Source organism: Phyllobates terribilis, unplaced genomic scaffold, assembly GCF_046119375.1.
Source record: "Phyllobates terribilis strain yellow unplaced genomic scaffold, ASM4611937v1 Scaffold_3__8_contigs__length_932513732, whole genome shotgun sequence".
Lineage (NCBI taxonomy): Eukaryota > Metazoa > Chordata > Amphibia > Anura > Dendrobatidae > Phyllobates > Phyllobates terribilis.
Window position 1 is genome coordinate 263,078,794 of NW_027362763.1, and position 14,859 is coordinate 263,093,652.

Sequence of the window (14,859 nt, forward strand, 5' to 3'; positions counted from 1 at the left end):
TGCAGCCAAACAGCGGCTGCTATTGACTGTAGCCCATATGTGACACAACAAGTCATGTCACTCCCCTGAAGCAGCAGTCCCGACACTGCATCAACTATTTTTATTTTAATTGGGGTCCTGAAATTATTACATTGGGGATGTCTAGTAGTGGACAACTCCTTTATGCTTCATGATATTTTTGGTGCCTACCTGAAATATCACATTATATATGGTCTCCAGGCTAAGCCTAAATTCACACAAGCAGATAAAAAAATAATCCGATTCTCATCTAGAAAAAAAAGATGATTTTTCATTTGTATTGTCACCTGTATGCCATCCATATGCAATCTACACATCAGGAATGAATAGAATTTGCAAGGCTAAAAACAGATGCCATACGGTTGTTCCGTACGGGATTCGATTTTTTTTTGTGCACCCATAGACGTGAATAAGCGAATCTCATCTAAAATACTAAAGAAACTAGTGCATGTTGCAATTTTTTTTATGTGGATTCGGTCCATGTAAAAAAAAATGTAACCTGTCCCGCTGAATAACATCGGTCTCAGTGATGTCCTTATGTCAGTTTTTTTCTCAGACAGCACTGAGACCGAAAATACGTTTGTGTGAACATAGCCCAAGAGTAACATTCAGCTGAAGCAGTGTGTACATGCGAATAGGTGTGTGCTAATATATAACCTAATGACAAAAAGTAGATGAAAAGTACGACTGAAGGGTGCAACATTGTTAAAATGGAACGCCGATTGTAATTTTTTTTTATCAGTTTATGTTTGTCACATTACATGAGAAATTATTATTACTGTAAATAAGAAATAGAGAGAAAAAGAAACCATCTTCAAATGTTAAAGAACAGGAAACCAACTCCAGCATCCTTAGCAGCAGTACATGAGTAGGTGGGCTCGGCATAGGTCACTAGGCTTTCACAATACACGTCTCCCACGCATGCTCCTAGTGCCCCCTTCTCCTGCATCACGCGTGTTCCCTGTGGAGAGTGTGCAGCGTGGGGACGTGTAATTGGCACAGGATCCCTCCCAGTCACATCATTTCCCTGTAGCGTGACTGCTCTGCTTCGCACTTCCCGAAGAGCTTATTTAGGCAGATCTCAGAGGCAATTGTCACGACACCTTGTGCTGACATGGTACAAGGCAAGAGCGTGTTACACGCCTGCCCGGTGCCATGCATCTCATCAGCAGGCAAGGAAAGGTGCAGATCTGCCCTCACTATATTTAGTGCCTTCCAGATGGCTCCAGCACTTAACCCTTGCATCATATTCACTGATTGTGCTTATGTCACATACTGGGAAAAATGGTAACTATGGAATTCTGAATGGATCAGTCATCTATTCACAAGCGGCTTTTTTTCTGCACGTACATACTCATTGTTTAACCTCATACAAATATTCAAAAGACATATAATGTTAATCCCTGCTAGGGACATGTCAGTGTCCGTCTCCCCATTAAGCGTTTTAAAGAATTTATATATATGCAGTGGATAAATCCATATATTAACCTACATATGGATACAAAGTATCCATCAACCACTCGCAAAAAAGGTAAAAAAATCAATCATATTTTATTAAACCTATTTAAAAACATGCATCATACAAAAAAAAGAGGACACGTGTTTGAGGATTCGACAAGGAGGATGAATCAAGTAAAGAAGAAAGGAAGTGATGGTACGCCAGGTAAGGCTTAAGACATAATTACAAAGTCTGCTCTGCTTCTAGTGAAAAAATGTCTGCCAAGAGACATTATATACAGGTGCATCTCATTAAATTAGAATATCATCAAAAAGTTAATTTATTTCAGTTCTTCAATACAAAAAGTGAAACTCCTATATTATATAGAGTCATTACAAACAAAGTGATCTATTTCAAGTGTTTATTTCTGTTAATGTTGATGATTATGGCTTACAGCCAATGAAAACACAAAAGTCATTATCTCAGTAAATTAGAATACTTTATAACAGCTTGAAAAATGCTTTTAAAATCCGAAATGTTGGCCTACTGAAATGTATGTTCAGTAAATGCACTCAATACTTGGTCGGGGCTCCTTTTGCAACAATTACTGCATCAATGTGGCGTGGCATGGAGGCGATCAGCCTGTGGCACTGCTGAGGTGTTAGGTTGCGTGCCCACTATGCGTTTTTCAAGCGTTTTTGATGCGGAGCTTTAAAAATGCTAGGTAATACGTGCCCCATTGTCCCCAATGAAAATCCACATGTTCTGTGCACATGCTGCGGAATTTTCCGCAGCGGATTTTCTGCGAGGAGCATGCCCATTATTTGTGTGTTTCCGCATGCGGATTTGACTACTCAATCCATTTGAAAAACGCAAATCAAATCCGCATGTAAAAACGCTGCAAAAAAGCTTAAAAAACCCATGTAAAATCTGCAAGCGTTTTTACTGCCAATGACATGCAGAAACGCTGGGGAAATTTTCTGCTTCAATTCTGCATCGTGGGCACATAGCCTTATGGAAACCCAGGTTGCTTTGATAGCAGCCTTCAGCTCGTCTGCATTGTTGGGTCTGGTGTCTCATCTTCCTCTTGACAACACCCTATGGGGTTAAGGTCAGGCGAGTTTGCTGGCCAATCAAGCACAGTGATACTGTTGTTTTTAAACCAGGTACTGGTACTTTTGGCAGTGTGGACAGGTGCCAAGTCCTGCTGGAGAATGAAATATCCATCTCCAAAAAGCTTGTCGGCAGAGGGAAGCATGAAGTGCTCTAAAATTTCCTGGTAGACGGCTGCGCTGACTTTGGTCTTGATAAAACACAGTTGACCTACACCAGCAGCTGACATGGCTCCCCAAACCATCACTGATTGTGGAAACTTCACACTAGACCTCAAGCAGCTTGACTTGTGGCCTCTCCACTCTTCCTCCAATCCCTTGATTTCCAAATGAAAACTGGAACTCTGGGACCTTGTGGAGAGTGTCAATGACTGCCTTCTGGACATCTGTCAAGTCAGCAGTCTTCCCCATGATTGTGGAGCCTACTGAAACAGACTAAGGGATATTTTTAAACACTTAGGAAGCCTTTGCAGGTGTTTTTTGTTAATTATTGTAATTTACTGAGATAATGACTTTTGTGTTTTCATTGGCTGTAAGCCATAATCATCAACATTAACAGAAATAAACACTTGAAATAGATCACTCTATTTGTAATGACTCTATATAATATGAGTTTCACTTTTTGTATTGAAGAACTGAAAAAAATTAACTTTTTGATGATATTCTAATTTAGTGAGATGCACCTGTATGTATTGTCTGAAATAGACCTCTAATAGTCTGGCTAATCCTTTAAGGTAGAGCTAAGTTAGTTCATTGCTTACCCATGATGTAACCACAGATTCATAGGGATCACCCCATATCTCGGGCTCCGTTCTTTTAGCTCCGGTCTTGGTTCCTCGTCTCCTCTCTCGGTTCTGTTCATTCAGTTATTCTTCCGGTTCTGTTTCCGTTCTGGTCACTCAGTTCTTCTCTCGATTCTGATTCCTCTGGTCTGGTCCCTTGGTTCTTCTCTCGGATTTGATCACTTGATTCTTCACTTATATCTGTTCACTCGTAATGGCGGCTATAAGCCAACGTCGCTGCACCACAAGTCTGTCATGCTACAGGTTAAAGCACCAACTCCTCCTCTTCTCTGCCCTCCTGGGCCTTTTATAAATCCTGCTAATGCAATTCTCTCTGCTTTCCCTTTTCCTATCATCTTTGACCAGCAGATGGTGGTGTTCGCTTGCAGATACTCTGTTAAGTATTAACTGTGTGCGTCTTCTCACTTATCCATCTCCTTACATAATGCCCCCATATGGAAAATTAAACAGAGTTGTTCGATGAAAACAAGTTATTATCACCTATCTCCAGGATAGATGATAACTTACTGATTGGTGGGGGTCTCACCACTGGGACCTGTGCCAATCGGCCGAATGGGGAACTTTTATCTCCTCTAGAATGGAGAGGCACTGTGCATGCTTGTCTGCTAGTCCATTCATTCTCTATGGTGCTACTGAGTGTTGCACTCGGCTTTTTCCGACAGTGTCATAAAGAATGCATATGATAAAAAGTCCCTATTTTGCTATCAGTCGGCCACCACTAATCAATAAGTAGTCACCTAACCTATGCAAAGGCGAAAAATTGTATTAACTAGACATCCCCTTTGAGTATTACATGCATAGGGTTTATTCAAATCAATGGGCTTTATGTCTAATGCAGGTAAGGACATGTCCTCCAGGCTGGCAGACACGCTATGTAACCACTTTCTACTCTGGCCAAGAAATGAGGATTCGAAGCTGAGAATCACCTCTACTGACTCAAAATTCCCTTGTAAGTTTTATGGCAATGGTTTTTCGAAAGTGAATTTTATGGGCTGTGTCGAAAAGAAAAAACTTCTTTGCTGCCTGTAAGAAGCAATCACATTGCAGCTTTCATAGCGTACTGCACAATGATTCTGGTTACTATGAGCAACAAAAACTATTTTTCATTTGGATATTTTTTATCACTCTTCCCCTATATTGTCCAAGAATTACACCTTAAAGGAAAAGCTGGAATTGCCATTCGTACAACAGGTGAATACAACACAGCCATGGAGCTATGCCATTAAGAAAAGAGGTGATTTTTGGTAAAGAAGTCACACAGATGTCATAAAAGGCAGGGGACTTGATAAATAATGTGTTCAGCCTGAACACTTGCAATATAAGTGTATCTGGCAATGATAAATATTATATACAGTGGTGCGTAAAAGTTTGTGAAGCCATCAGAATTTTCCAGATTTCTGCATACATTTGACCTAAAACAACATCAGATTTTCACACAAGTCCTAAAAGTATATAAAGAGAAGGAAAACAATCAAATGAGTCAAAAATATTAGAATTTCTCACGTTTTAAATGAGTAAAATTATCCAATATCACGTTTGAGTGGCAAAAGTATGTGACCCTTTGCTATCAGTGTCTGGTGTGACTCCTTGTACAGCAATAACTAAATCTAAAACTTTCCATTAATTGTTTGATTTGTCTTACACATCGGCTTGGAGGAATTGTAGCCCATTCCTCACTATAAAAAGCTTCAACTCTGTTTGGCTCACTTCAGATTCTCCCATAATATTTTTATTGGATTAAAGTCCTGTGAAGGGAAACGGTGAAGATCATAGATCCCTGTTCTTTAAATAAAACAGGTTTCCCACTCACCCCTGACTGTCATCTAACAGACTGAAAACACAACACAACAAATTATCTGCTAATCCTAAAGGTTCACATACTTTTTCCATTCACAGACATGTGAAATTAGATTATTTTCCTTTTTTAAACATGAAACAGTCTAATATTTTACTCATTTATTTTATTTGGTAATACTGTGTAAAAGTTTTAGACAGGTGTGGAAAAATGTTAGGAAAAAAAAGTGCAAATGCTTTTAAAAATAGAAGTGTTAATAGTGTATTTTTACAATTAACACAATGCACAATGAATGAAGAAAAGAGAAATCTAAAGTAAATAAATAATTTGGTGTGATCACCCTTTGCCTTCAAAGCAGCACTAATTCTTCTAGGTTCTTGCACACATTTTTCGTTACTCTAAACACCTTGTAGAATTAACCACAGATCTTCTGTCACTGTAAAGTTGTACAAATCCTTCTGTCTCTGTGTAATCCCAGACAGACTTGATGATGTTGAAATCAGGGTTTTGTAGGGACCATATCATCACTTCCAGGACACCTTGCTTTTCTTTCCACTGAAGATAGTTCTTAATGACATTTGCTCTATGTTTGGGGTCATTGTCCTGCTGCAAAATAAAGAGGAGCATGCCTAAGGCAAGAACAGGACAAAATACAGAATCAGTAGCTAAAAGTAGGGTGTTGAATTGCTCTTTTGGCCTGAACAGGGAGATGCAGAGAACACACATCCATTTTGCCTGGCTGGGAACCACAAATCCCAGCCACACTAGCATCTCTGTCTGTACAGCCAGCGTCTGCGCAGGCCAGAGATAATGGCCATGACGTCTTCTCCATCACCAGCGTTGCCTGAAGAGTGAATACAGCAGAACCTGGCGACAGAAGCAGACGTCACCGGAGTAGGTCCAGGTAGAAATGTGACACTATGAGAAAATGTCTGTCCCCAGATCACTAGCACAAGTAAAAATGTGCTGCGTGTAATGCTTTTCAATTTGCACATTAAAATGATATTAAAATACTGTATGTAAAACCAGCCTAACTTTATATGTAAAATGCCAAACAAAGGTACCAAAAACTTTCTAAAAAGACTTTATATGGAGTGTCTGTATAATGTACTAATACTGAGACCTTTGGACATAGAAATCAGCAGTTGTGATGATCTCTGTTCCTCCCCAGCCATGCACTGGCACGCACACCTTATGACTATGCTGGCATCTATCTTTCTGTTGATCTCCTGATCAGCACTCATACTTATTAGTCATCACACTCGTGAGCACATAAGAAAGTAATTTGCATTTTAATTGGGAGAGGATACTTTTCCCTACTTTACAAATTCGAGGGGATTTTCCTGTTAGAGTACAGTTTGTTCCACTTGATTTGTGAATCATCTCATTTGTACTTTAGTAATTTTTCCTTAATTTTCTATGTGAAAAAGTGAACTTAAATGGGGTTGTCTGGTGTTAAACTACAAGTCTGCAGTCACTCTATGTGACTGAAGACTTGTGAATTCTCGCATCATGCGCATTGCTTCGAACTGCAGTCATGTGAACTCAAGTATGCGATATTGATACTCCTGGCCACATTCTGACTAGACTGTTTCCTCGATCAATACACTGAGTGAGTGACCACAAGTATGTGATTTGCATACATGCAGTCACGTGCCGACTAGATGCGCGTGGCCTTGCTCAATGCAAGGCAAGTCTAGTCGGAATGTGTCCGGAAGTCTGTAAATCGCATACTTGCGGTTCTCCCGGCACCAGAGAATCCTCACAGCGTACAGGGTGAAGATTAACACAAGACTACCGCTATAAGGATCTGTACATTATAAAGACCCGTAAATCTGATTTAAAAAAAATAACTGGATAAAACACAGCCCCCTCCTCCCCCAAAAAAACATTCCTGTTCCTTCACTGATAGTGAGGCCTCATGAACACAAGCTGTGGCGTATTTCTGAAACTCCATACAACCTCTGATTTCTATGGAGACATTCAGTATTAATTCAACATATTAATCATGGACTTCGACTGCAGAGTATATAGAGCAATACTCTCAGTAAGGAATATATCTAATACATAGCCATACAAAGCACCATGAGGCAGCTATAATACGAAACTATGGGGTTTTCATGTCTATCTGTATAGTAACTAACCACGAGGTTCTTCTGTGTACACCAGACATAATACAGAATATACACGATAGGATCTCACTCACATTTACATATGTTGGTCAGTATTATGCATCAGTATTTGCAGTATAAAACCATAAAGAGAAATAGAGACAGTCTATAGTGGAACAATTTCCATCTCTTTCTAGAGTGGATCTAGAACAGTTTTGACTTAAAAATAATAATGCAAAATACTGACCTACCTAAATGTGAATCAGGTCTGTGGCTGAGGTCATTGTGGTGTTTTGAGTCCACTTATTATAGACTTGTAGGAAGTGCGAGTCCCACCACATCGTGCCTCCATTCAGCAACAGATTCTCCCACAGAGGACACGCACCTCTATGAGACTGCATGTGATAGAACAGGGCATAACTTCTTGTCTCAAAGATTCTTTATAAATCAGTGTAAAAGAGATACTATACAGTATATCAAATCGGAGTAATGTGGAAGTACAGTATGTACCTATAGATTTCCATTGCAGTTGTATTACATATCCATGTGCATGAGCGTATCTTCATGGAGTAGGATGCTCAGTGAGAACCACCTCCTATTATCCGTAGCCTATGCGGTATCGAGGCATACAATATATACATTACTGCCTTTCTAACCCTTTCCTTAAGCTATTTTTGTGCAACAAAAAGCAATTCCAATGTTCAGAAGCAGTCATAATTGCCCACGGAGGAAGCCATACCCAACCTTATCCCTGCTGGCTTGTCACAACAGGTCACTGAATATTGAATCAGAATAGAGCTGCGAGATGTAAGCGTGAATCCTGGTCGTGAGCAGCGCGACAGTATCTACTCGCTGACAGATCGTCAGGGTTCACATATGAAGTGCCAGCGTTACTGCAGTATGAAACATTTCAACAGTATTCTCTGAACCGCGCTAATTGCTATATTCACAAACTATTTATAGGCCTGAAAGGCACAAATTAGTGATATTCACAGCGCAGCAACACAACCAAAATGTGTAAACGCAAACTACAGAGCCTCAGCCTTGTCGCTGTCTTTAAACTGTTCAGTCGTTCAGAACCCCTTTACTTTGTTAGAGTTCCTAATCCTCCCCACCTTGTTTTCAACAGATACATAACTCATCTTCTACCTTTGGCTACCTTATTTATTGCACCTATTTTTCAACCTACTATTAAAGCTATGTTGGTGTGAGGGTTGAGAGGATGGCGTCCGCCTCTCTGATAACTCTTGACGTTTTATAGGCCTTGTGTTTTATTGTTATCCTCCTGTGGGCTGCAGTTCCGGTAGTCAGAGGTGACAGGGTTAACTATAGGGCCGGCCCATAGTTTGGGGAGAAGGATTGATGATCTGTTGGTTAGTTGGGGACTGATTAGTGAAGTTGAGGATTAGGAAGAGAGAAGGACACCCTCAGAAAATAGGTGATCATCACTGGGTGTGTGTGGTGTGGCGAATATAGTAGAAAGCAAAGAGAAAGTGATAAAGGAAAATCCCCATCAGTGGCAGTGGAATTCTGTCTAACAGGCAAATCAGGGGGGAACGTACAGCCAGGAACTTTAGCAGAGGCCCTTAGGGTCTCTAGGGAATAGACAAGTGTCGGCCAGGCCTTGGAAGCTGCAGTTCCAAGAGAGACAAAGAGTCAGCAAGGCTGGGACACGCTCAGTAAGGTGACAGCCACAGGCGCATCGTTACAAGATTCCCGAGAAGTGGGCTGAAGGATAGTGGTCACTGGGAAAAGCCCAGCTTAAAGTGGCGCTACACATAGAAAGGATGAAGGTCTCTGACTTGTTCTGCAATGTACCAACTGTGCCGCTGAACATGCTTATTGGAAATGTGTCGCTGTATTGGAACAAAGAAAATTACAACTGCATCTCCTGCTATTCAATGTATGCAAAACGAACTGTTGGTAAAAAGGATTTTGTTTTTACGAGCTGGTGTGTCTCCTTATCATGGAGTCGATATGAACCGGAGCCGTGTAATGCGTGGCAAACCAGAGTTGGGAGGTGTCCATTACAGTAATAAGCAAGACCCCATTTTTCTGTAGCGGGCTGGAGCGTCGGATACGAGTACCTCGCCCGTGGCTACCCCCCCTGAGCACCTAAAGCAAAGCGCACTGTATGTGAACGGCGCTTTGCGCATGCCCGGAAGTCAGAGAGCACAGTGCACGTCACAGGGCCCTGTAACGTGCAGGTGAGGGGGGGTTATGATAATTAAGCATACAGGCGGGGATTCGGGGGAATAATAAACAGATAGGTGGGGATTGCTTGGCATCCCCCGGACGCCAAGCCTGTGGAAAAAAGAATTGATTAAAGTGCTTTTCTCTGCAATCATACCTTTGCTATGAGGTCTGATATCGCCGTGGGGGGTGACAGATTCCCTTTAATGGGAACCCGTCATGAAAAATAGGATTATTTACCTAAAGCCATAATGCTAAAGTACAGGTAAATACCTCTCTCATGACAGGTTCTCATTAATAAATGATGAGATGCGACCTTGTGCATATAGAGTGCATCAATGTACTGTGCTGCCGCCAAGCACAGCTCATGTAGGGGCCACTTCTGCACAGCGGCTCACCAGGGGATTCACTTGTTCGTCTGTAGGCCATTCCAAGTCTGAGAAACACTTTGGTCCCGATTCATCAAGACTGGCGTTGTTCACACCAGTTTTGATAAGGAGGCTGACTGTGCCACTAAAAATAATGGAGACATGTCGTTTTTGATCAGACTCATAGATAAAAATCACCCATATAAATCAATAGGTCTATGAAGAACACAGACAGCACATGAGTGGCATCAGTGTGCAGTCCGGGTGCTCTCCATGATTAAGGCTAGGTTCACATGTATTTTTGGTCCGCGTGATGACAGATAAAACTGACACACTGACGAATCGATCAATGGTCTGTGCATTTATGTATGATAAAAATCAAAATCACTGATATTTAAAGGGAATATCCAGGACTTTGTGAAAAACATAAAATGTGCCTAATCACTAACAGGCAGGTAGTTGCTACCCACCTGCTTGTTGTGTCCAATGCCTTTCTTTGCCGGAACAGAACGGACAGACCACTCCTGCAGGCGATTCAGCTGCCTCTGCTGAAATCACGTGGACAGAGGCGGATTCTTTTCCGCTTCACTCGGGTGACAGGGCGAGACTGACGATGTCATTCTGATTGACAGTCCGGATTCCCACTGCCTAACTGGGGGTGCCAGCTGCCAATCAGAATGACGTTGGAAATCACGCCTCGTCAAGCGAGCAGAGCGGAAAAGAAGACGCCACTCTGTCGATGTTATATCAGCAGAGACAGCTGAATCACAGGCAGGAGCGGTCTGTGACCATTCTGTGCTGGCGAAGAAAGGTGTCAGGCACAACAGGCAGGTGGGTAGTAACTACCTGCCTGTTAGTGATTAGGCACATTTTCTGCTTTTTCACCAAGTCCCACACATCCCCTTTAAATGAGGCCTAAAGCTGCATTCACACATCCATCTGGTACCATCTGAAACAGACTGATTTTTTTCCGCAGGTGTCATGCTAGTTGCTTTAGGTTTTTTTAGTCTCCTTTTTTTTGTTCACTGAAGTAGGTAGACTGATCTTTTTTTTCTATTGATTCTTAATGTATCAGTTAAAAACAAATGAAATTCGGATGGATCTCTGATCTGTCTTCTGTGTGTCATATGCTTTACATAGACTTTAATAGCCGAGTCTGATCCGCAAAAAGGATGAGCATAGGACTTAGGCCACGGCCCCACTATCAGTATTTGATCAGTATTTTTTATCAGGAGTGGGAGCCACAACCAGGTGAGGAATAATCAGAGAAAAGGTATAATAGAAACAAGTCACCAATTCTGCATTTATCACCCACTCCTGGTTTTGGCTCCCACTCCTGAGAAAAAATACTGACCGAATACTGACCAAATACTGATAGTGGGGCCATGGGCTTATTCTGAGTCTCACAGATTGAACACACGGAAATGGTCTTAAAACTGATGTGGCTATGGATCACTATGGAATACTCTATGGCTCTGTGTGCGATCTGAGAGAAAAATGAACAGCATAGGGACATGTGCAACATGTGTGAATGCATCCTATGGCTGAGGTCAGACGAGCGTTTAAAAATCATCCAGTTTTTATCCAGAAATCTCGGACAATTTTCATCAGTTTGCTATCTGTGTGTCTGTATTGTCATCCGTGTGCTGTGTGTCCGTATGGTCATCCGTATGCTGCGTCCGTATGGTCATCAGTATGCTGTGTGTCCGTATGGTCGTCCGTATGCTGCATGTCCGTATGGTCATCCGTATGCTATCTGTGTGTCTGTATGGTCATACGTGTGCTGTGTGTCTGTATGGTCATTCGTATGCTGTGTACTCGTATTGTCATCCGTATGCTGTGTGTCCGTATTGTCATCTGTACGCTATCTGTGTGTCCGTATTGTCATCTGTACGCTGTGTGTCCGTATTGTCATCCGTACGCTATCTGTGTGTCCGTATTGTCATCCGTACGCTATCTGTGTGTCTGTATTGTCATCCGTGTGCTGTGTGTCTGTATGGTCATTCGTATGCTGTGTACTAGTATTGTCATCCGTATGCTGTGTCCGTATTGTCATCCGTACACTGTGTGTGTATTGTCATTCGTACGCTGTGTCCGTATTGTCATCCGTACACTGTGTGTGTATTGTCATTCGTACGCTGTGTCCGTATTGTCATCCGTACACTGTGTGTCTGTATTGTCATCTGTATGCTGTGTGTCTGTATTGTCATCCGTACGCTGTGTCCGTATTGTCATTCGTACGCTGTGTCCGTATTGTCATCCGTATGCGGTGTCCGTATTGTCATCCGTACACTGTGTCCGTATTGTCATCCGTACGCTGTGTGTCTGTATTGTCATCCGTACGCTGTGTGCCTGTATTGTCATCCGTACGCTGTGTGTCTGTATTGTCATCCGTACGCTGTGTCCGTATTGTCATCCGTATGCGGTGTCCGTATTGTCATCCGTACGCTGAGTCCGTATTGTCATTCGTACGCTGTGTCCGTATTGTCATTCGTACGCTGTGTCCGTATTGTCATCCGTATGCGGTGTCTGTATTGTCATCCGTACGCTGTGTCCGTATTGTCATCCGTACGCTGTGTCCGTATTGTCATCCGTACACTGTGTGTCTGTATTGTCATCCGTACGCTGTGTCCGTATTGGCATTCGTACGCTGTGTGTCCGTATTGTCATCCGTACGCTGTGTCCGTATTGTCATCCGTACGCTGTGTCCGTATTGTCATCCGTACACTGTGTGTCTGTATTGTCATCCGTACGCTGTGTCCGTATTGTCATCCGTACGCTGTGTGTCCGTATTGTCATCCGTATACTGTCTGTATTTTACATCAGTGTGTCATCTGTATTTATACATCAACATTGTAAGCAGTCTATGATCATCATGATAACAATGTCCATCTATCTGTAATGATCGGATGAGATACAGTTGATGGGTATGGGATCTGATTTTTTGCCGCATTACTATGCTGGCGTAGGCGATTCATATCGGAGATATGGGTGTGAATGCTGCGGTTTCTCTTCACGTGGACCCTCGTTCCTTGGGAGAACATGGTCGTCTGAACAGCTCTACTACACTAAATCAGTCAATGCGCTCTTTACCCGGACAGCACACGTCTGCATAATACGCTAGTCCAAACGAGCCCTAAACCTGGAAGAACACAAAGGGGCTCACTAGGGGTCTGTGCAGGATTAGGGACACTATACAGGTTTCATTTGTAAAAATACAAAACCTTTATATGAAACTACAGGTAAATGTGGCTTCAGTGTATTGTACAGCGCTGTGGTGTCTGCTGGCGCTATAGCAGTGCAAGGCCGCATCCTAATATGGCTGTATAGTTAATGCAATCCACAGAGCTATTGAAGCCAGAAGGCAGCGGTCAGGGTAGCGTGAGAGGCCGTTGCACAGGCGGAGATGATGGCGGCTGTGAGGGTGTTGAGTAATGGGATGTTGGTGAGCTCGGATATCCGAGGAGAGCAGCACGGCCATGAGCCGGGACCACTAGCGTGCCAGAGCCGCTCCCCGCTGCACGCTGCGTGCTCATCTCGTGCGGCTCCTCCGCTGCCCTTTGAGCCCTTTTCCTGTGTGGGGGAAGGCAGAGCCCGGCAGCAGGTGACAGTGGGCGGCCCCGGGCTTTTCTGGGCAGCTCCGGGCCTCTAGTCACGCTATGCGTGCGTGCAGAGCGGCCGCCGGTGTGTGCTCGGCACAGGGTGCACGCTATGCACTGAGGCGGGCGGAGAGCGAGCTGTGGCCCTGCAGCGAGCACTGCTAGAGCCCCAGGACATGCTGGGAGCAGTGGTGGCACAGGAGGGGGCGCACTCATCACTGGCACCACATGCACGAGGGTTTTGGCGAGGAGCCCAAGAGCGTGCAATTAGCCAGATGTGTGTGTTGTGCAATGTGAAGCCATCATTTCTGATGAGCCGAGGCTGCAGCTCCATTATTAGTAGGGACAGTACGTCATTGTCATGGTGGCAGTTATAAAGATTGTGTCCAGAGCTAACCCTGTAATTACACCTGTGCTGCTCCATCGCACGCTATACTCAGACTTGTAACCAAAACCTGCATTTGTTATGTTTAATTCATTGTACAAGTTTAAGTGTCAGTTTTTACAATAGTGTTTTTGGCTGAATGGAGCGGAGGTGCCCACACTCCACTTCTGTTCCAGTCATTGTGTATGGGACTGCCAGAAATAGTCCGCAGTCTCCAGCAGTCCTCCAGAGAAGGATGGCGGAGGTGTGCATCCTCCACCGCTGCCCCATTCACAGCACTTAATCTGGAACGGTGGGGCCTTAGTAGTTGATCTTTCACCGATTTATGAAGCTATTCCCTAATCTGTAGATATGGGACAACTCTACAGTCATGGCCAAAAGTTTTGAGAATGACACCAAAATTATATTTTCACATGATCTGCTGGCCTCTGGTTTTTATTAGTGCTTGTCTGATGTTTATATCACATACAGAAATATAATTGCAATCATATTATGAGTACCAATAGGTTATATTGACAGTTAGAATGAGTTAATGCAGCAAGTCAATATTTGCAGTGTTGCCCCTTCTTCTTCAAGACCTCTGTAATTCTCCCTGGCATGCTCTCAATCAACTTTTGGACCAAATCCTGACTGATAGCAGTCCATTCTTGCATAATCAATGCTTGCATTTTGCCAGAATTAGTTGGTTTTTGTTTGTCCACCCATCTCTTGATGATTGACCACAAGTTCTCAATGGGATTAAGATCTGGGGAGTTTCCAGGCCATGGACCCAAAATCTCTATGTTTTGTTCCATGAGCCATTTAGTTATCACCTTTGCTTTATGGCAAGGTGCTCCATCATGCTGGAAAAGGCATTGTTGGGCGCCAAACTGCTCTTGAACGGTTGGGAGAAGTTGCTCTTGGAGGACATTCTGGTACCATTCTTTATTCATGGCTGTGTTTTTAGGCAAGACTGTGAGTGAGCCGATTCCCTTGGCTGAGAAGCAACCCCACACATGAATGGTTTCAGGATGCTTTACAGTTGGCATGAGACAAGA

General features: G+C 43.1%; 1 long non-coding RNA gene across 1 annotated transcript in view; it reads left to right on the top strand.

Moving 5' to 3' along the window:
• Positions 1-964: 964 nt before the first annotated feature.
• LOC141258063 (uncharacterized) overlaps positions 965-14,859 on the top strand; it is a 28,384-nt gene continuing 14,489 nt past the window's right edge. The window contains exons 1-2 of the long non-coding RNA XR_012318185.1: positions 965-1,681; positions 4,210-4,320. This is a non-coding gene — a long non-coding RNA (uncharacterized lncRNA). The remainder of the gene's footprint in view (positions 1,682-4,209; positions 4,321-14,859) is intronic.